Raw genomic sequence first — 21,868 nt, 5'->3', positions numbered from 1 at the left:
AAACTTTCAATAAATGTTTCCTTGTAATACTGATTTAAAAAGTATGCAATACTCAGGAGGTACAAAATGCATTTTTAAATGCGAATTAGCACTTCCTCAGTTTTAGAGGAGAACGTTGATGCCTTTCAGTATTTAGGCTGTTCTGCGGGCAAGATTTGGTCCTTCACAAAATGAGGAAGGTTTGCTTTAAAAAAAAACCAAAAAACAAGTCACACAAGGTCACAGTGTTTGTTGGAGAAAGTCACTCTTGAAAGTTGGTGATGTTGTGCTCAGGGTGACCACCTCCGCTACCATCTCCGTGCAAGCCGACGGGAAGGTTCCTCATTTCCTCTGAGCGCAGGGTAATTTGACTCAACTGTTGCTGCTGAGGGGTGTGTGACTGATGTTTTTGCCAAACCATTTAGCAAATGTTCACACAAAGGTGGCTCCAGTACTCTCTGTGTTTTTGTAGGTTTCGTGCAAAAAGCAATGAGCAGACCTTGTTTGTACTTGTGTATGGTTGTGAAATTTTGGTTAATGTTTACGTGAACTTGTCTTGTGTCTTCACACCTGTCTGCCCTGATGCTGTTAATTAGGCAGAAGTAACACTAATTAGGATGCCCAAACACACACACGCGCATCTTTCCTATTAGTACCATGCTTCATCTCCTGAGGTTACAGAGCTAATCTGTGTTCATAAACTGCTTTCTGCATCTGTGCTGCTGAACATTATTTCGCTTCTGCCGTGGAACACAAATTTCCTCCGTACCCACTAATTATCTGTTGACGCTGATGACTGGAACTGATTGTTATCCCTCCAGAGAAGCCTCGCCACTGTTAATATCCTCTATGAAATGCGATATATATTCACTCCATTTCTAAATGAATTAACTAATTATCATTGAAACGGCCCGCTTGATGAGCTCAACTGCTGTCGAACAAAATAGTTCTTCCCTATAACCAGACGTGGAGAAAAACAACAATTGTTTAAATGCATTTACAGCAAAAAAATAAATAAATAAAAAATGTCAATGGAATTAAATGTTTGTATGGTTCATTATGTTTAATGATCTCACAGTGAATGACCTTCCATAGAAATGTGTGGATATGTAAGCAAATCCATTTGCATGAGCAATTCTTGTTCTGTCAAAAGTGGGTGTTTTGTGAAAAAGTTGGCCAATATTGATTATTTGAAAGCGGGGTTAGGAAAATCACATCCTTCGAGGCTCTTGATATGTCGGCCATGGTTATTCCTTGTCAGCAACGTTGCTTTAAAATCAGTGGCGGCTGGTGAACAATTTTTGGTGGGGGGGGGTGCAATCTGCAAATGACCTGTTATTTTAAATCAGAAATTAGAATATGAGTAACATCAGGCACAACTATTTACAGGAATGTAAATGTTCTACCTTTGGAGGATGTTCTAATCATATTCTAATTTAACATCATTAAGACTGACCAGAACTAAATTTCAAAACCATTCATCAAACTTTCATCAATATTTACAGGATCTGTACAAACTATTCAGGGCTCCAGACTGACTCTTTCACTGGTAGCACCATCACGACCCACTTTCTCATTTTCTTGCACCTCCCACCCGGTCAAAGACAAAACGTATGACATGCTGAACATCTTATTGATAGACGCTAAGACCTATTGATGGTCCCTGAATGTCCCACATAGCAGGCTGTGGTAGGTGCTGTTGGTGGTTGTGGTGTACTCTGACATGTGTGTGACCAAAAATGACTTTAAAAATAATAAACCAGGGTGTTCTAATGTCAGATTTGTCCGAGGTTAAACCCAGTTGCATGTATTCTACATGCGGTCTTTTCTATGAGCGGAAAAACAGTGAATGCAGGTGTGCTCCGCACAAATATTGCAGTACACCACAGTTATTAAAGTTCTACTTACCACCACTGTGGTCCACACAGCAGCTTCCTGTGCCGGTTACTTGGCTCTTCTCTTTTTGTGCTCAGCACACTTCTCTATGACTTTTGGGTTGAAGTTACTCATCGCTGTGAGCAGCATCTTCTCCACTGACAGCATGGCCACCGCATTAAGCCATCACGACAGTAGCTGTCATTTCGTAGAAGAGCGTATGATGTTAAAGCACAGTCTATGAACGTTGAAGGACAGTTTTGATATCCAACCACAGAAGACAAAACCAAATAAAGACTAAATTAATTGGCTTACAGCAAAAGTGGCTCGGTCCAGGATGCACCGAGCTGCGCCCCGTGAGAAAGTCTGCAGCTGCCAATCAGAGCCCGGGCCGAGGTCACATGATCACAAAAAGTTTTTCGAGCTACATACATGTGGCCGCGGCCCACATCCAGGAAGTGTAAAATTAATAAACATGCAGTAAAGACTAATATTAAATCTGTTAATAATACAAACATGCAACATACAAACAAAGAACGTGAATGCTGTTATTCATTTTATTATTATTTTGTTGTAATGAATTTAAATGTCATATTGTGTTTGAGAACTGCTTCTTATCTGGTCATTAGTAGTGGGGCGGTGCTCCTGCCACTGTTTAAAATGTGTACACATGCCTTTTTAGCAATTCTGGAAATGACCTTACTTGTGATGGCAGCTAACAGTTACTGTTCACTGTCTGGTTTGCTGTAAAAATCTGACAGATGATACTGTAAAGGTGGATTTCAATGAGCATTTGTTGTCTCTTGAATGCTCTGATTAGTAATGAGCTGCTACACTGGATCAGAAACAGTTTTATGCATTTTATATAGTAAGATTATATATAGTAATAATATCCGCAGGGCTTCAAGGTTGTGTCTGTTCAAGCTGTAAGTTTCATCTGCATCAAGGGCATGAAGTGTCCTTTACCATTTAATCTCTTATTATATAACAGGATGCATATGCAAACCGCAACGTGACCCTGTCTGTATACAGCTTAATACAGGAATAGTTTTGGAAAATACACTTGAGTTGCTTTAGGGCAGCGAGCCTTTGCTGCTGTGTCCATTGTTTTTTTTAATATAAACACAGTGGCCGTCAAGGTCAGCGGCAGAAAGGGAAGGCGCAGCTACTGCTTTCATGAACGCTCACAGCTCTTTGCTGCTGCATTTGTAGTTTGAGATCAGGGAAACTAAGAAGCAAGGACACTGATACCAGTGGATTTTGCTCGTGTGTGTGCTGAATGAATGATTCACCAGTTGAGAAAAGACACATCAAGAAAGAGAGCACCATCAACCCCACAGTCTGGACACGGCAAATAGCAAAACTTGATATTGTATGTGTTGCTACCCTTTGTATTTACTATATTTCAAGGTAAAAATGTTGGATGTGACACAAATGTGTATGTGGTGGGTTGCAGCAGCTCAACACAGTGAGGTCTGCTCTTCAGCTATACATTTACCATACAGTCACAGGAGTGCTGCAAATCTCCTTATTAACTATCGGCAACAAATTGAAAAGACGTCCTTCCCATAATGTCGAACTGTTCTCACAGAGAAGGATCTCATCTGGTCTTAGCTGACTCTCCCTGTGTCTGCCTCTGCTTTCCAATTTCACACCTCATTCTTCAATCTCTCTTTCTGTAACCTCCGGCTTCTATTTCTTTATTTCATTAAATCCTCTTTGACTGCTTGCTTGTAGCTCTCTACGCCTTCATCTCATTCTCCGAACCCCTCCTCATCTAGTTTTGCCTATTCTTCTAAACACAAGCTCTTCATAATTCTCACTCATCTTTTTGTTTTCTTGTCTCAACCTCCCTCGGTATCCATTTCTGCCACTGCTGAAGCTTACCTCCCCATCTCTTCATATACTGGGAAGGAGAAAAAAAAAAGAGAGAGATCATCCTGGGTCACTGGAGGAACATATGAGGTCTTGGGGTCTTTTTAACGACTGCCTGAATTGCCTCATTAGAAAGAGGCTCAATGGCTGTGGAGTCAATCTTGTGTGCTGCTTTTGAATGATTAGAATGGAGGGGGGGGGAATTAAAGTGTGTCGAACCATTAAGGCTGCGTCGGGGTTTTATTAGCAGGCTGTGTCATTAGCACATTATTGAGAGGAAAGATTTTTCTAAAAAAGTATCATTTGCAGAGGCAAAGGAGGGAGAACTCATAAAAGATTAACAAGATGGAAAGATGATTTGAAAGCATCAGGTGACGAGCCGAGGGAGGCATGATGGCTGCTGATTAGTATGTGCTGTGAGGGAAATGGTGTGATTCATGTGTGTGCCTTCGTTTAATGTCTTCATTTGTTAATATTCACCCTGTGCGTATGAGCTGCGTGACAAGATTATGTTTGTAGCTTGGTGCTCAGTCGTTTTTGCAAACCTTAAAAACGAGTTGCACAGCAGCAGTGCTTTTAAGTAAGGTTGTGTAAGCTTATGACATATTTAAAATGATATGCTTACAGTGCGTTAAAAACAAAGGTGTTTCACTTGTGCTTTGTGTTGACAGTTTAATTCAAGGTTGTCGACTATTTATAGATGGGTTGTTATGTTGTACTGTATATGCTTTTTGCGTCTTTCGTAACCAATGACCCGATTCAAGCAGACAACTTGAGCAGTTATTCACAAAGCCAGCTCTTATCCTCTTTTGTAAGGTGGTCCATTTAAGTTGTTATTCTCCACAGAATATACCACAGAGAACACATTTGTTATTGTCGCTTTTGTAGGCGTAATTGTGTTGTGAAAGATTTCTTCAAAACGTTAACAGACATACATCCTTTGCTTCAAAATGCTGACCTACTTGCTACGACAGAGTCTTTGATATACAGACAAATCAAAGGTAAAACAACATCTAGTGTCTTGGCGAGGTGTTGGACCACCGCACAGCTTCAATGTGTTACAAAAAAGTAGCTCCTTCTGAGTGGTCCTGAGAAACTTCTGTGTGTGGGTGGATGGTGGTTGGTTCTGCTCATAGAGGACAAATGCTCACTGGTTATATTTGGTTTGGACAATCGGCGCCATGTCCTTGTCGAGAAGCAGTCTTCTCTGCTCCAACGTTGTCGTCAATGATGTAAAATTTGTCACACAGGCTAACACGGCAAACCCTCGATTGCTTTATTTTGTATGTGCTCATAGTTGTGTCCAGTAGTGACTGTTTGTTTTGGTGCACTCTGAGTTAGCATTGAAGCAATCAGGAATGGGAACAGAAATGCTAAAAGTGCAGATTATGGAATGTTCCTGCATTCTGAGAGTGTCTGAGGCCTTGTCCACACCATAGAGTGTATACAAGATGGGCGTAGCAACCAGCCCCGAAAAATGAAGCCAACCCGGAAGTGTCAAAAACCTGCAATATCACTACGTCCGCTAGTCCTGGCTCCAAAAAGCCCTGGCTCCCATAGAAATGAATTGGAAAAGAAGTGATCACAGATCATGAAATACTGCATTCCTACAGCTCAGGATTTTTTAAAAATTAGTTTCATAGTCAAATCCAGAGATCAGGTAGCCAATCTGAAAATAAATCGATACAGAATTTTTAAAAAAATCATCAACATTTTGCGGGGCAAGGGGCGTGGCTGGCTTGATTGACAGTCAGCAGCGACCATACAGACGAAGCGAGCAGAAGGTGGTAAATGTGGGCGGGCAGAGAGGGCCCGCCTCTCAATCCGTCTGACCAATCGCTGCTCCTATGGCTCCGCCCCCCTCCGACGATTTTTGCGTCACTGGCTCCAAAAATCCAAGATGTCAACCAGGAAGTAGCAAAACCCTGGCTTCATTTTCTCAGTGCAGAAACCAACGGGTGACGTCATGGTAGCTACGTCCATCTTTTATACAGTCTATGGTCCACACGTAGCAGGATTTTTGCAAAACCGAATATTCTGCCCCCTCCACCCAGAAAAAAACTTACGCACACACCACCTCGTTTTTAGAAAAATATTCATCCACACCTAACCGCATTAGTGCGTTTTTAAGCACATTCATATTCCATGTGAGGATATAAAAGCTCCGACGACAGGAGCGACAACCAGGAAATTGTCACGCTGTTCCTCCGGGAGCATCATTTCCGTCTCAAAGTTCTTCCACCAGCTGGCAGTGCGTCCCGGTCTGACCCAAAATCCGGCGTCGGTGTCTGTGACGTAGAACATGCCTCAAACGTGGAATGGCAAGGTGGCGGAAAATAACCGTCCCTAACGTCGTCCTTCGCCTGTGCTCTTGTACGTGGAGCGGTACCTGGGCCTGGACCAGACACAACGCCAGCACAGTTTTTAGAGCATCCACACTGTTTCCAAATGTAACCACAGGTCGCATATGTGATGTAAAGAACATATTTTGTCGCAGGCAGTGACATTTCGAAACCTCAAACCCCGGTTATTGACGTCCACATGCAGACGCATAAACGGAGGATTCGCAAATCTTCCCTTTGGTCGGAGGTTTTTGAAAGAATCGTTTTTAATGCATTTTCATGTGGATGACAGGTCAAATCATAGAAAAATGTCTTCGTTTTGTGAGCTACCCTACTATGTGTGGACGAGGCCTGAAACTGCCGGGTTAAACCACCATTCTTTTGAAAGATACTTCCTTATTTGGTGTTTTGTTGATGGTGGTGGAGAACGCTGTCAAACACGTCTCCTATAGGAGTTCAAATGTCTTCAGCTCTGGTGATTGCAAATGATTCACATCATTTTAGTCAAACCATTCAGTGACCCCTAGTCCTCCATGGATGTCGCCCAGGAAGGATAAAGATGATCACTCAATACAAAGAACTTCTTTGTATTGATTTGCAGTGACCCGTTCCTCCATGGAGGTCGAGTGGAGCCAAACCATCCCAATAAATTGCCCCCACAGCGTTACATAGCCATAGAAAATTCAAGTTTTTCCTTTATTTGTCTCCCATCTGTAGTTGCTAGCTGGTCATAGGTTTTCAGTGCACAAGTTATTCTACATAGAGTTCAGTGTGCCAATATTAACATCATCTCAGTCATTTAAATCACTGTTGATGAATGCAGGAGTCAAGATCTGCATTTTGTCGTTCATTTCAGTTTATTATTTTAATTAAAGATTAATTTCTTGATTAATCATTTTATCTTTGACGAGTGCAGCAAATATCTGTAAGCGAGAGTCACTGAATGTTTTCGTTGTTTATGCTCAAAACAGCTGCGCACAACAGCTTATGTACACCCACGCAGTTGTTCTCACTTATTTTGCCTAATTAGAGGAGAATGATACATCTCTGTCATTCTTCTTCGTTCCAATTAGCTCATTAATTTTGGATGTAATTGACGCACAATGCCACCTACCCGGATTTCATGCTCATGTCGTGTCAAAGTTGGAATCGTGTTCAACATCCAAGCATTATCTGAAAACTTGTTACTTGATATTTATCGGGATATTCACATTGTTGCTGTTTTTATTCTTATTTATGAATAGTTTTAAGGGCTGAGAGAGAGCCAGGGCATAGGCATTTCATTACATGTGAATGTACCGCTGTACATAATAAATGTATATAACAGTACACTTGGACTCGGTTACAGAATGTCACTTAATGTAATTTATTGGACGTGATCTTGTATTGTCAATGCACAGTGTATACATTGATTTTTCTGAGTTGTTAACATGAGAATCTTTCACATTCCTACAGTTTGTTCATGACAAAATTGCAGCAAAACAGAGGCCTTAATATTCAGAACAAGTAAAAACACCTGTGCTGAAATGAGTTTAACTGTTTCAGGTACACAACAGGTTAATTTACCCCATTTCCAAAGCAATCTACATAATTACTAATTGGTATGTTGGATAAAAAGATAAAATATTTATTTATTTAAACCCAGTGTTTCTGTTTGCTTTTCTTATTTTCTTATCTCTTCATTCCTTTTATTCTGTAGCTTTCACTGCTGTATTTTTCAGGTGTATGCGTGTATGTATCGACTGATGCATATTTTATGCTGAATGGGAGCCGCCGTTTCTGTTTTGCTTCAACAACAGGATGCTAAAGTACGTCTTGTTTTGTCACATCACTTGTCAGCCATTTGACAGTGTAATTTGTGCATCAGACAGCCAGGCAGCTGCTGATTATTATTATTATGAACACAATATTTCACCTCCTTTTGCAGTTGATGAATAACTTTAAATCAAAGCAATTCTGTAGTAAAAATCACATCATACTAAGAGATTTGTTTGAATTCAGATTCTAAGCTTCTATTTGTTTTATATTTGGGTCCTGAGATGCACCTTTCAGTGTCAGGACCACTTAGACGTGAACATCTGTCTGAAGTGGGAGGGTTAAAGCATGCAAACAAGCGTCATGGTGCTGTGAGTTCATAGGCAGGGACACACAACATTCAATGACCACAAAAGTTCCACACAAAACAAAGCTTTTGTCTTGTGTGCAGTATGTCTGCAGTGTGTATCTGCCACACTTCCAACCAGAACTAATCACATCTGCTGTGGCCTCCCCACACTGGTACAGTCTGTATGTAGTATGTTGTGAGAGGGATTTTAAGATGTCGTTCACACCTTTAAGGCTCTGAAACAATCACTACTTTAATCACGACTTTATTTCATATGTTTCACCTGAATTGTCTGCTCATTCTTTTACCCAGCGTTAGTGGGATTTGTTTTTTCCATTCGTTTTATCGGTCCAGTTCATGTTTTCCATTAGCCACCACTTCTCCATTTGACTAGTTTAATTTGTTTCCATGCGCACCATTTTTGAAAAGTGGTTTATAAACAAAAATCACAATTATGCTACATTTTCTGTCTGTGCTCACTCATACATTGGCAGCGCAGATCTAATTGCCCCCAAGCTACTAACGTAACATCACCAATCAGACTGAGATAGCTGACATATCTGTAATTTTTTCTACACGAACCGTATTTTTGCTGGCACTCAGGAGTCGTAGCGAAGAGAAATGAAACAAAAATGAGTTCGACATGGGAACGATCATGTTGCCTGGGCAGCAAGCCAGCCTCTCTATCACTCTGTTATTTTTATGGGGTCTTTTAAGAATATTTCTCGCATTATCACATACCGTGGGGGATTCTGCGAGTCGTACAACAGTGTTATTGTGCTGATGTATGTCTCTCGAAGGAGCAATATGGAGGGCAAAGCTGTTTTCTTTTTTACTGCTTTGCTCTGCTCTTTCTCAGAAAAAAAAATACAGAAAAATGAGTGAGAAAGGCACTTTCATAAATTCCACATTGTTGTATCAGGAGCTGTGTCTATATTTGTGTACAGGTGTGACACAAAAGGATGGAAGGAATACAGGACTTGGACTATCTAGATTTAGGTGTGGGTTTTATTAAAGGGTTAGTTTCTTAGTTTAACGGTTAAAAAGTGGCAATGATTGTCCAAAAACAACATCCTGGTTACCCTTGATAATCCACAGACTTCACTGTAAACAGTTTTCATTGCAGCTTTTTCGATAAAGAGATAAAAACACACAAAATAACCATTTTGTATGTTTGTTTTCTAGGTTTGCATGTGAAGCTGCTGTGGCTGGACAGCACGGGAGATACTCAAGGCAAGATGAGGAAGAGCAGGAGCGTTCTCACTGTGTCTCCCAACAGCGTAAGTCATCATGTCCCCAAAATATCTCAGCGATTACATAATGGTTTGTGTAAACCAGACATCAAACAACTTTTGACAGCACATGTCACCACTGAACATTTCATCCACCTTGCTGTGAAGCGTCAGCCCTCATTACAGTACAGGGTAGCGAAAGAACCAACCGTGTTTATCACATTTAAACTGACACAAATGTACTTCAATTGAGCTGCACAGACAGGGGAAAAAAAAAAGAGACAAACACCGAGGAGCAGGCGGGAAAAAAATACCCAACTCAGAGAGACAGAGACTGATTTATTTTGAAAGAGTGAGGATCGCTAAACAATTGTGAGGCATTCAAGAGATTGCAAGAAACAAAATCGACACACTATGTAGTTGTGGCTGTGAGGCAGGACAGAGGATACAGGACGGTGTACTTTGTTCTCACTTTTTCTGCAACGGGTCAGTCTCCCAGTGTTTTGACAGCTTGTCACTGCTTTGCTGCAGCTCTCTCCTCCTTCTCCACCATGACTCTTCGCACAAAGTTTCTCTGTTGCTAGCTCTGTAGCTCCCATCGTGTGCTCCGCTCTGCTCTTGTTTCTGTCTCACAGGATGTTATATATGTGAACAGATGTGATCTTTAAATCTCACAGGTGCTCGTACTTGCACATGGCGTGTGCAGCCTTTTTGCACCTCAGCACAACTAGTCCTGTATGTACAAGGTGTGTCAGAAAAGTTTCAGGACTGGCGTCACAAAAGATATATTTCAAATCCAAACTACAAACTACAAGTTTTGCCCTTCCAAATAATCCCCCTGGAGTCTAACACACTTCCCCAGCCTTCTCTTCTCGCCACCATGCACTCCTGGAAGGATTCTTCCAGGATCCTCCACAGCTCCGTCATCACAGCCATCTTGATGTCATCCACGTCTTCTAAACGGGTCCCGTTGATGACCCCCTTGAGCTTGGGGAAGAGGAAACAATCCCACAGAGCCAGGTGGGGTGAGTAGGGAGGTTGCTCCAGCACGGAGATGTTCTTCTCAGCCAGGAACTGTGGGATGCTCAGGGCGTTGTGAGCAGGCGCGTTGTCATGGTGAAGCAGCCACCACTTGTCCTGCCACAACTCTCACCTCTTAACGAAGCAAACGCTGCAGGATCTCTTTGTAGACGTGCTGGTTGATCGTCTGAAGGGGAAAACTCCTAGTTTCTAGTTTGGGTTTGAAATATATCTTTTGTGACACCAGTCCTGGAACTTTTCTGACACACCTCGTATGCCTTAATCTTGTGCTTAAACATGCAAACTAAAGTAAAGTTTGAGGTAAGATCCCAGTCATGGTTAAATACTGGAAAAAGCAAATCAACTGATGTATGCAACACAACTTCCAGGCTCCGCTGTTAGTCACATCCTCTTTAAACCCATTTTTGCTCCACACCATTACCACCACTCCATGTGCATTTGCACCAAATGTAAATTACTTTTGCAAATCATTTGCATCCATATGTATGACACAGCACTGGAACAGTCCGTGTTGAGCACCTGTACATTCCTACAGTATGCTCATACCGTATAGATGCGCAGGTTCACTTTGCAGCGACTGTGGGTGGTTTTCACTCAGTCCATAGCTGAAGGTGTGGGTGTGCATTACTCAGTCTCTCTCCATCTTTATCTTTCACTCTCGATGTTAGTTTGGACATTGTGTGCTTTATTGCTTTATTTAAATTCTTTCTTTCTCTCACTAAATTACCTTACTGCTGCTTCCACTTCATGTCTTCATGTTTTTGTCTCTCTTGCTGCTAACTTTGACCTGTGACCTTTTTCTTGAGAATGTGTGCTCATTAAGTTTTTGACTTTTTCCGAATACTCATCCATTGCTGTCAGAAACAACAACAAAAAAATAAATAAAGCCAGGGTATTCCCAGAGGAGCTCCCACACCCTTGAGGAGTGAGCTTGTGTCTGACATTCTCAGATGTGATTGCAGGGAAAGAATCACCACATCCCACAGCTTTGGGTGTCAAAAGGTGGCGAATACAGCCACAGTGGAGTGGAGTCATCAGGAACACTAAGTGGGGAGGAGGTTTGGGAAAGGATGTTTGGGTGTGTAAATATTTTCATAATGATAACAGGAGAAATAGTTCTCAAATTAAGCAGAAATAAGTGAGAATAAAGAACAAATCGAACAGCTGAGAATTTTCTCTCCACTTCAACAAGTCAACACGCAACTTTTGCAGATCAAAAGGAGTTTATTTCAGGGGTGGAGTGTGCTGTCACCTGTCAGCCACTTCAGAAACTTTATGATGGCACACCTGATATCCCAGAGCTCAATGCGGGGTAGCTGATGTGAACTTCTTACTAGCTCCAGGCAGCACTCCTCTGTATCTCAGTTTGCTTTTCTTATTTGGAGCGGGATAAAACAAAATTAAGTTTAGAATTTTGAGCATGCATGCATCTAGATGCTCTTATGATATACAATAAAGAGGACAGAAGATCACAAAAGAACATGTATATGACTAATTAGTGTCTGAGTTTTGCGTCTACACTTGAACTCGTCAGAAAATTTTAATGAATGTGTTGACCAGCTGGGCTTAACTTAGCAAAGAGCCTTGAAGCAGGGGCTCATCTGCTGACCTGACTGCGTTCAAAGCAAAGCTGTAATTAACTCCGTTTCTTTGTTCAATATACACAAACAAAAATGTATACGGATGAGTCACGTGGTTGATCTGTTTCTTGGTGAACAGCAGGTTGCCAGGCAACCAGTTCAGTGCTGCATACAAGGATCTGGCTGATAAATAGTGAACGCATAATAAGAAATCACAAAAAACTTGTTAATTAGAGAACTTCATAGGTGTGTTTCTAAGTGAGAAAGCTGAACTAGTGTCTCATCGTCTTTAAAATATGACGTGTCACCTCTAAGTTTGTTTTTAACGCCCTGACGTGAGAGCGGTATCGATCTTCTTGTATCACAAGAATCTGGGTATTTCTCAAAATTAACTTTTTTTTTTTTTAAAGTTAGCATATTTTGTCTGCTCTTGGATTTGAACCTTTTGAACGACTGGAAGTTTCTGGGCTTTTTTTTTTTTTTGTCCCAGTAAAACTTTTATTAACCGTGAGCAAATTTTTCACCACAATAAGCATATATTATGAAATCCTGCACCTTGAAACTAGCACAGCCATGGCTATGGGGGGTTTATTGTATTTGTATGGAGAGTTATGTGTCTGTATCTCAACCTGTGTGTCCGTACTGAGATTTGTCAATGCAAACCGGAATCTGAACGTGTCTTTTTAAAATTTGTCTGTAATTAGGTTTTCAAATGTGTAATCTGTATTAAAATTTGTACATGTAGTAAGATTTGTCAGTGCATACAAAGATCTGTAAATGCGTACAAAGATATTATTAGATGAAAAGTCTAAGTATTTGGCTAAAAGTGCTGGAAATACGGACAAATCACAAGTTACAAGTCAAGTTGGTCTCACAATTGGCTGTCTTCTGTGCCCTGAGCTCAGACTCATAGGCTTGTTTATGGATGAGTAGTTCATGGATCATACTAAAGCTAATAGTGATGATTCTTTATGTTTTTACAGTTTTTGATAAGTAGTGTAATTTTGGCAACTTTTAAGTTCAAAGTTCAAAAATCTTTAATATCCCCGTGGGGAAATTTTTGTGCAGCCAGCAATGAGACAGTCACTGCCACAATCACACATGCAACAACAACAACAACAACAACAACAACAACAACAAAAAAACAACAGAGAAAAGACAAGACCGATCACTTGTTTAACAGGGAAATAGCAGCAGGGACAAAAGAAAATTTAAAATAGTTAAACTTCCTATAAACCTGCCCGTGAATTTTAGGGTTCAGAGGGTTTAAATTGTGTGCTGACAGTGGAAGGGGCGTAATAAGGACACATCCTGAAACCACACAAAGCTATCTTGCTTAAAAGGTTAAAAATAAAGAGTAAGTGGCCGTAGCGACTGAGAGGGGAACTGAGTGCAGGCCGTCAACCAACATGTGGTGTTCTACAAGAGAGGAACAAGAATTCCTGCTTCATGTTGTGGGCTTGTGTGCACGCGTTTAGCCATGAACAGTAAAGCCTGTGGGGTTCAGTGAAAGGGTTCCTTGAATCGCTGAGGTTAAGAGTGTTAAGGTAGGACGTTCTTATTGGATTTTAGCTCCAGGAGAGGGGATTTGGTTCAGCTGGTGACACTTAGCCAGGATTAGATTTGAGCGGTGTAAGTGTGAGCAGATATGCCCGCGACTGTTTGCGTTAATGATTCGTCCCGTCATGAAGCCGGCGTTTGGATTGGATTAGTTTGGTGTGTTGTGTACAGTGAGGGTGTGTGTGCAGGTGATCAGGATTTAGCATGCACAGGGAGCCTGTCTGACTGTAGTCTTATAGGGCGCTTGTGTGCATTATTGGACTTTGACGTGCGGACGGGTGGACAGATTAAATAAAGTGTCTACGCCCCACAGACCTAATGACCTCATTCCCATGCAGATCACAGCTAACCAGCTCCGATCTGATCAGCTCCGACTCTCCATCTGACTGTGTGTGTGCTGGTCTGTATGAGTGCGTTTAAATTCACCCCACCATATGTATGTGACTCTGCATATTTATGTAAGTGTGTTTCTAAGTAATTCCAAAAGTGCATACACACTTAAAAGAGCATTTAACCAACCTTTTGCTCCTTTAATTAAAATCCATTTCCGTGCACACATCACTCACATCTTAGGCTACAGCTTTAATTTAACCTTTAAACTTCATTCTCTGTCTCTTTAATGTCATCAGTTAAGCAAACACTCTTAAAGTTTTGCTTTAACAGGATGTGTTTTTATTATATATATATTACCTGAAGTCCTATATGATCAGTAAGCTTAAAGAGCATGGAAATATTTTAATTGCTGTTGTAAGAGGGCTTACCGTGGGATTAATAAAGGCTTATCTTATCGTATTTAAACAACTCTGACTAAATCCAGATGTTAAAGGCGCCGTCATTCACTGTTGTAGTGATTAATTTAGCAAAATGTGTGATTAAGAGACTCGTGTGGGTGTCAAAGCTACATTAAGGCTGCACAATATGTCATTTCATCACCCACTAATGCAGTGTGTGGACTGTAGATTTTAATATTTGGACTTTTCAGTTGAAATAAACAAGATCGACTGTGATGCTGATGTTTGAAATGCTTCCCTCATAGAAAACAACCTATAAGATTTCTTGTTTTTTCTTTTTTTTAACTTGGGTGAATCTGAAATGAGAATTCTTTTTGAAGTAATGTTTGGTCACACACCTGTCTGAGTTGCAGTAACTGAGTGGAGCGTCCGCTGCAGCCTGCATGAGGAACATCATTAAGTTATAACGTCCATCAGTAAGCCAATGTTAAGCAAGTGATGCATTTTGGGTACAATTTCATTTATATTTAGTCTCTAAGAGATGCACTGAATTCATGTGAAGGAAAACGTTATTTCAAGTCTTGTGTTCTCGGTGTTCATCTGAATAATTATGATCATCATTTTGTCCCCAGTTGGTGCAGCTCTACTCAGTTATATGCAAATATATCAGCTACAGAAAGGAAAATGTTCACCAAAAACAGGCGCTCTGTGGGCAGTTTCTTGCAATTGTTGCCACCGCATGATGCAACACGACTAATTTCCTTCACCAATTATATCGGCATCACAAAACTTGATGAGTGTAATGTGTACGTGCAGATTTGAATACCATCCAAAGCCAGTTATTATTTTTGATGCCTTTGCAAGTGTTTCACAATATAAGAAACGGTTTGCATTAAAAAAAAGTCTTCACAGGTAAAAGTATTCTTGTTTTTTCTGTTCAGGTGCTCGTCCCTACAAAATAATGTTGAATTCTTGCCAAGAAGTCATTCAGATGAAAATTGAAAATGACTAAGACTGCTTTCTTCGGTGAATTTTTTCTTGATAATAATTTTTGTATGACAGACACACAAACACAGGTTTATCTACTAGCATGTAATCTTCTCTTTTGCGAGCACTTTCACACACAAAATAACATAACCTAACAATGCAACAGGCGCTTTTTTGGATTTGATTTGTGAAGGAGAAGGACGCAGACTCGCTGACATCCACTGGCGCCTGCAGGCTCACACAGTCGTCTTCTCTCGCTGCAATATTATAACCACTGAACACTGATCTAGTTTGTGTCCTCTCATGCACCTCAGTGTGGAAGCTCCATCACAGCCGTCTCATATCACTGATGTAAATTTTGCACAGTGCTGTATCTAATTTATCTGTATTTCAGATTGTTTTGTGTTGTTGGTTTTCTAGGTTTTAGCACAGGCAGGCAACTTTTTTTTTTTTTGTGATGAGACAACAGCAGTGGTTGCTTTGTCAAAATCCCTACACTGACTTGTGTTTTTGTACCTGCCAAGGAGCTTTTGTGACTATCTCCTCTCATCCTAGGAACATCCCAGTGACAACACAAGTCCTGGAATCCCACTTAGAAGATGTCATCCTTATGCTGTGCTAAGCTAAAGAGTTTCTAGCTTCTGAGAGTGGTGTCAATCTTGTATAGTTTTAAATCATATTTCGTAAAATGTTGAACTGTTCCTTTAAATGAGTAGTTCTTGCATCTAAACCTAATCAAACCTTAATCATGGAAGTCAAAAAGCACAGCTGTTTAATTCATCAATCATGACTACATGGTGACAGAGGTTCCAGATCACAAAAGGTTCATGAAGGTCACTTTAAAGACAAAAACAAATGATGACACTTGTATCGTTGCTTGAAGGATTTGTTTTAGTTGCCCTCTCCTCATGTGTTTTTATTTTCCCCCTCTCCTCTGTCTCCTGACCCCTCTTGCTGTCTCTCTCTGTCAACTCTTCTCATGTCTTTCAGCCTCGATCTCCTCTTCTGTCATTCTGCAGCGCTCTCACGCTCTTCCGCTGTGGCTGTTGAGCTTGTATTTACAGGGAGTGTGGGTCAAACTGAACAGCTGTTCATTCTCCAATTAGAGAGCTTGGAGGCTGAGAGTAGATTTTTAACCAGCAACAGTTCAACACTTTCTCTCTCCCTTGTTCCCATCCTCTCAGCTGTGGCCTGTTCTCATTCATTCTTCTCTCTCTCTCTCTTTTTTTTTGAATGACCTCTATCTCATCTCCCTCTGCGGTTTCTATATCGGTCTTATCGTACACTGTAATCTTCCTCCTCCCTCTGTTTTTCTCTTTTGTTTCTGTTCAGAAGGAGTGATGCTTGTTACCACAGCAACAGTGACTCTCCTCCGGTGCCACGTTGGGATTATTTGAACTGTGACCTCTTGCACTTTGCCTGTCAGTCTGTCGCCTGGCGCTGCTTTGAGCTCTCGCATCGTCACTCTCTGAGCGTCCTCCTGCTACACAGTCACTGTTGTGCTTCATGTTCCCTGCGCTTGAAAAAGAATATAAACTGTGTTCAGTATATCAGACAGTGTATTCCTCCTGGCAATAAAACCGAGAGGACACTTTTGTATTAAGAAGGCAGATTCCTAAAAAGCGAATAAAATGAACCTACTCAAATGAAAATGCTTTTGTAAATCCTTAATAGCTTTGTCTACAAATCGCAGAACATGTTGGGAAATAACTCCGACAGAGCAAAGCTCCCGGAGCCCGAGGTGATTGGGTCTTTAAATGTCTTGTTTTGTCCCAGAAAGAGTAAAAAACTCTAAAGATAGATTTGATTTAGCATCACAAATCTTCTCATTTCAGAAGCTTTAAGACGTTTTGGGGAATGTGAAAGAGCATTTTTCAAAATAACTTTGACTCAAGCAGAAATCCGTCCTTCTTTATGGGTAGTTTGAAAACATTGATTGTAAATGTTGATTTTCAGTTTGTTAAACGTTTGCCACAATGTCAAGGACATGGATAATTAAAGATTGCTTTCAACATCTATTAATTACAGGCAATTTTTTCCTCAAGTTATTCTTTTGTTCTGTAAAATAGTACAAAACAGCCACCACAGCATCCCATAGCTCGAGTTCAGATATTAAATTGATTGTTTCAGGTTAAAACACAGAAATATTTAATGTTCACAGTTAAAGAAATGAGTACATTTTTAGTATATTTGCTTTGAAATAGACTTCACCGTATAATGAATTGTTAAAACTGTTGCTAACCAGCATTCTGTTAAGAGAGTAATCCATCTATTGACTGTCTGAGCTCTGCGTTATTTCATACTGTGTATGTGAGTGGATGTTAGCTGTGAAGGTATTTATTTAATTCTTTTTAGTGTAGTTGTGTTTACCAATTCATGAGCCATCTCAGGGCCCTTCACATAGTAAAGTCAAGACCTTACAAAATTATAATATAGAGGGAAAAATCTTAATATTTCTTCTGAGCAGCTCTTTGGTGACAGTGGGAGGAAGAAAGGTCCAGCAGAACCAGGCTCAGGGGAGGGAGAACAGATCGCTAATAGAAAGTAATCAAACAACAATCAAGGGAACGATACGTGCTGTGGAGGTCGGTGAGGTCAAGCCGTGCCGTTTAGAAACGTGAAGCCGGAGGACAAAACACAAACTACAGGAGAGGAAAGACACAAGGCTAATGATATGTAAATATATGGAGAGAGAAAGAGACGAGAGTAGATGTGCTCAGTGCACCATGGGAAGTCCCCCAGCAGTCTGGGCCTACAGCAGCATATCTAAGAGAGGCTTTGGGAACACCTGAACCAACTCAAACGATAAGCTTTGTCAAAAGTTTGAATGTCTGCCTTCTGAGATCAACTCAAAGCTTGTTTCACAGCAGGAGGGCCTGATAGCTAATATTCTACATGTTGAATCTCCAAGAGAGCTACGTGCTCCTTTAGGATAGTATGGCACTGTGAGATCGTTAAGACACTGTGGAGCTTTGTAGAGTCATCCTCAAATGTATCCATGCCCTCCCATTAAAGAAGGAAACAAACAGGTGTCACTGAAATAAGTTGAAATTGACAAAAGTAATAATAAATAAAATTTAATGAAAATCATGACGTTGCTTTTGAATTGTGGTTCAATAGAAATATTTAAAAACAACAACAACAACAACAAAAAAAAACAAAACAAGCAAAGTTGTCAGTTTGTGTTTTTTTTGGTGGTTGTCCTTGTTGTTTTTCTTTCCCTTTCCGTTCCGGGCGTGAGAGAGAGAGCGGGCTTCGTTTTATCAAAGCGTCACCCGCTCCCCGCATGATTGGACCTGTAAACTAATATTTAGTTGAACAATCACTGCAATCAAGTGTTTTCTGTAACTCTCCATCAGACTTCTGAACCTGTTGACAGGTATTTGGATTCTGGTCCACTGCTCATCAGCAAAGTGCTCTAATTTGCCCAGAACAGTTTTCTTTGTTTTATTAAATTATTATTTTCAGCCACAATTCAAAAGCAATGTCTTATTTCACTAAATTATAATTTTGCAAATTTTTATTTATTATTACTTTTTTCAGTTTCTAGTTATTTGAGTGACTGTTGTGAATTTTGCCTTTTCTTTAATGGAAGGGTCTGAATACATTTGAGGACGACTGTACGTGCTCTGTGAGGATAATATGGTACTGTGAGATCTTCAAGACACGATGGAGCTCGGGCATTAAGGGCTTTGTATGTGCTTTTGATATATGGGATTTCAGATTCCATTTTGAATTGTACATCGAGCCAATGAAGAGAATCTAATATTGGAGAAATGTGATCTCTCTTGGCAGTTCCTGTCAGAACTCCGGCTGCAGCATTTCGGATCAGCTGGAGGCTTTTCAGAGTGTTATTAGGACATCCTGGTACAGTCCAGCCTCGAGGTAGAAAATGCATTGACTAGTTTTTCAGCATCTATAAAACCTAAACAAATTTTACCGTAGAGTTACCATAATGTCAAAAACTCTCTTAGAGCATTGATTTAATAAAAAAATAAAACTTGCGTTGTGGGTTGGGGGGTGAATGATTCTTAGAAACAGCTGAACAGATGAAGAGGGCGGATTCCATCTGGATCTCCGTCTGCTTCTCAGTCTTTGTTACATCTCCTTGTCTTCCCTTGTCTCTCCAATAAACTGTCCATGCATGCACACAAAATAAATGAAGCTGAAATTATTTGAAAATGGCCTTCAGCGAATTACACCCGGCGTGTTTTTTTGTGCTCAACCCCCCCGACAAGCTAAATTTATCGCATGTCACGCATTTTTGCAATGGAGAGGGAAAGTAGGCAATTTATTTTATCTCTTGTCTGGGACGCGCGGATCAGGCTATTTCACAGTGATAAAGAAAAGATGATGATAAAAGAAAGAGAAAGAATGAAAGAACGGAGGGATAATAATTCACCAAACAGTTTTATTAATATCCTGTTCCTCTGTCAACCTCAGAGGAATATTTCATCACTTTTAGCAGCCTATAAATTGAACTGAATGGAGTATTAGTCCTGAAACGCCCTCTTATTCAAGACGACAACGCTATCTGTGTTATTGCACGAAAACATGGAAAGCATTTTGTGAATCCAAAGTCACATTGTGTTGAAGATTTTGTTTAATTTATTCAACTCTTTCAGCCAGTAACATTTAGGTATTTACAAAAATAAAAGGTTACCAGAGGACATTTTTGGGCATCCAGGTGGAGACTTGGTGGATATGTTTTTTCCAGACCTCGAGTCAATATAGAGACGTTCAGTAGGTCATCGTAGCTGCAGCATGTAGCGCTTCTTGTTTTTGTTGAAAGAGAAAAAGGAGCTCCAAAAAGAGAAGCAGGCTTTGCTGACTAATGCTGCAAAGTGTGCTTAGATGTGAGGGCTTTATTTAAGCAGGTGATGATGAGCTCAGCGGTGAGGAGGCAGGAGCATCAGAGAGCAGGTGCTTGGTCATGCTCGCGTGCTCGTTGCTGTGCTGAATGAACTCACTAAATGTTTTAGTTAACCTTGAAGTTCCAATGTTAAAAATCCGGTTGCAGGTTTGATCACATCTGAGGTTTAAGTGTCAGACTCGGTGCACAAACATCCAGGGAAGTTTCTGTTAAATTTCCTTAAAGTGTGAAGGAAAATGGTTGCAAACTTTGACCATAAATCGGTGAAATATATACATAAATCTGATAACGTTTGTCTTTGCATTGCGGTGGAGCAATATTAGAGGTTGTTTTTATATCTAGATAAACGTGAACGTGGCTGTAAACAAGAAACAGAGAGTAGGAATCAGCACAGATCCAATTAGAGGTGCATTATTTGTGTGACAGTGAAGTAAATTAAAGCACAATATGTGATTCATATGATCAGATTGGACTTCAGTTAGTTATTGTTTCATTACAACAATAACTAACGTCATTGAAGTCCAATATGATCATATTCGTCACATGATCACTGCATCAGTTCAGCCTTGAATATTTACTTTCTGTAAACATCAGCAGGAAAACTAGTTTTATTGCTCTGTATTTTAGCCTAACACAAACAATACAAATGAACAGATTGTGATTTTTTTTAATTAAGGATTTGCTGCTCGACCAACATGTTGTGCTAGTTGGAATCTGGTGTACTAAACTTGGAACTGCTTGACGACATATTCCAGGGCTGCTTTTTGTCGCCAGTCTGTCCCTGATTCGTCTTAAACAGCAGCAGAATACAAACACACTCCGTCACTGAGAGCGCAGATATGCATCAACCAACCTCTGTTTGTTTTATTCATCAATTTAAATAAGCCTCAGCGTCTTTAGCTGAAAACCATGTGCCATGCTTTTTTTTTTTTTTTTTTCTGCCTGCACAGGTTTGTGTTTTTCCTCCTGTTGGTAGAAAAGGTCCAGTACTGTATGTGGATGCATGTGCATATTGTTAGAAGCTATGCTCAGCTGTAGATGAATGTGTCTTACTGCATACAGTACTAATCAGTCTCTCTCAGTGCTCTCCTCCCTCCTTCTCCCTCTCCCAGTCATCTTACTTTCACTCCTCTCACCTCCCCTCCTCCCATCCTCGCTTCCTCTCTGCTCTTTACTCACCCGTCTGGAAGTCTTTTCTCTCGTGCCCTTATCCCAGCTGTCCCTGCCTTTTTTGCTCTTATCCTCTCATTTACTTTCCCCCCTCCGTTTCTCACTCGGGTTTCTTATCGACAACCCTTCCCGTCTTCCCTCAGCCTCTCTACATCTCCTCTTTAACTGATGGGAAGCAGGTGCTGTTTTCTCAGCTCGTCTCTTCACTTCCTCCCCGCTGTTTCATCGCCGCGGTGTCAAAGTGGCAAGAGTGTCGAGGGAGTTGAGTGAGAAATGGAAAGGATGCCAAAGACGCCATGTGATAGGTTTTTGCGCGTAGTCTGAGAAAACTCACAAATAACACAAATGCTTCAAATGTCTTAAGAAAGGAATTGTGTGAAGAATGAATACTTCATGGTCTGGTTTGTGGGGAAAGCAAATGTCTGTTTCTCTGAAAGTATTTCAAGTTTCTGTTCTAAAGAAGTTTCAAATAAGTTTTAAAAGTCGTACACTCTTAAATGTAATTAATGTAATCCTACA

Source organism: Stegastes partitus, unplaced genomic scaffold (genome assembly GCF_000690725.1).
Source record: "Stegastes partitus isolate 25-593 unplaced genomic scaffold, Stegastes_partitus-1.0.2 Scaffold25, whole genome shotgun sequence".
NCBI lineage: Eukaryota > Metazoa > Chordata > Actinopteri > Pomacentridae > Stegastes > Stegastes partitus.
The sequence above is the reverse complement of the archived record's forward strand: the minus strand, read 5'-3'. Positions refer to the sequence as shown.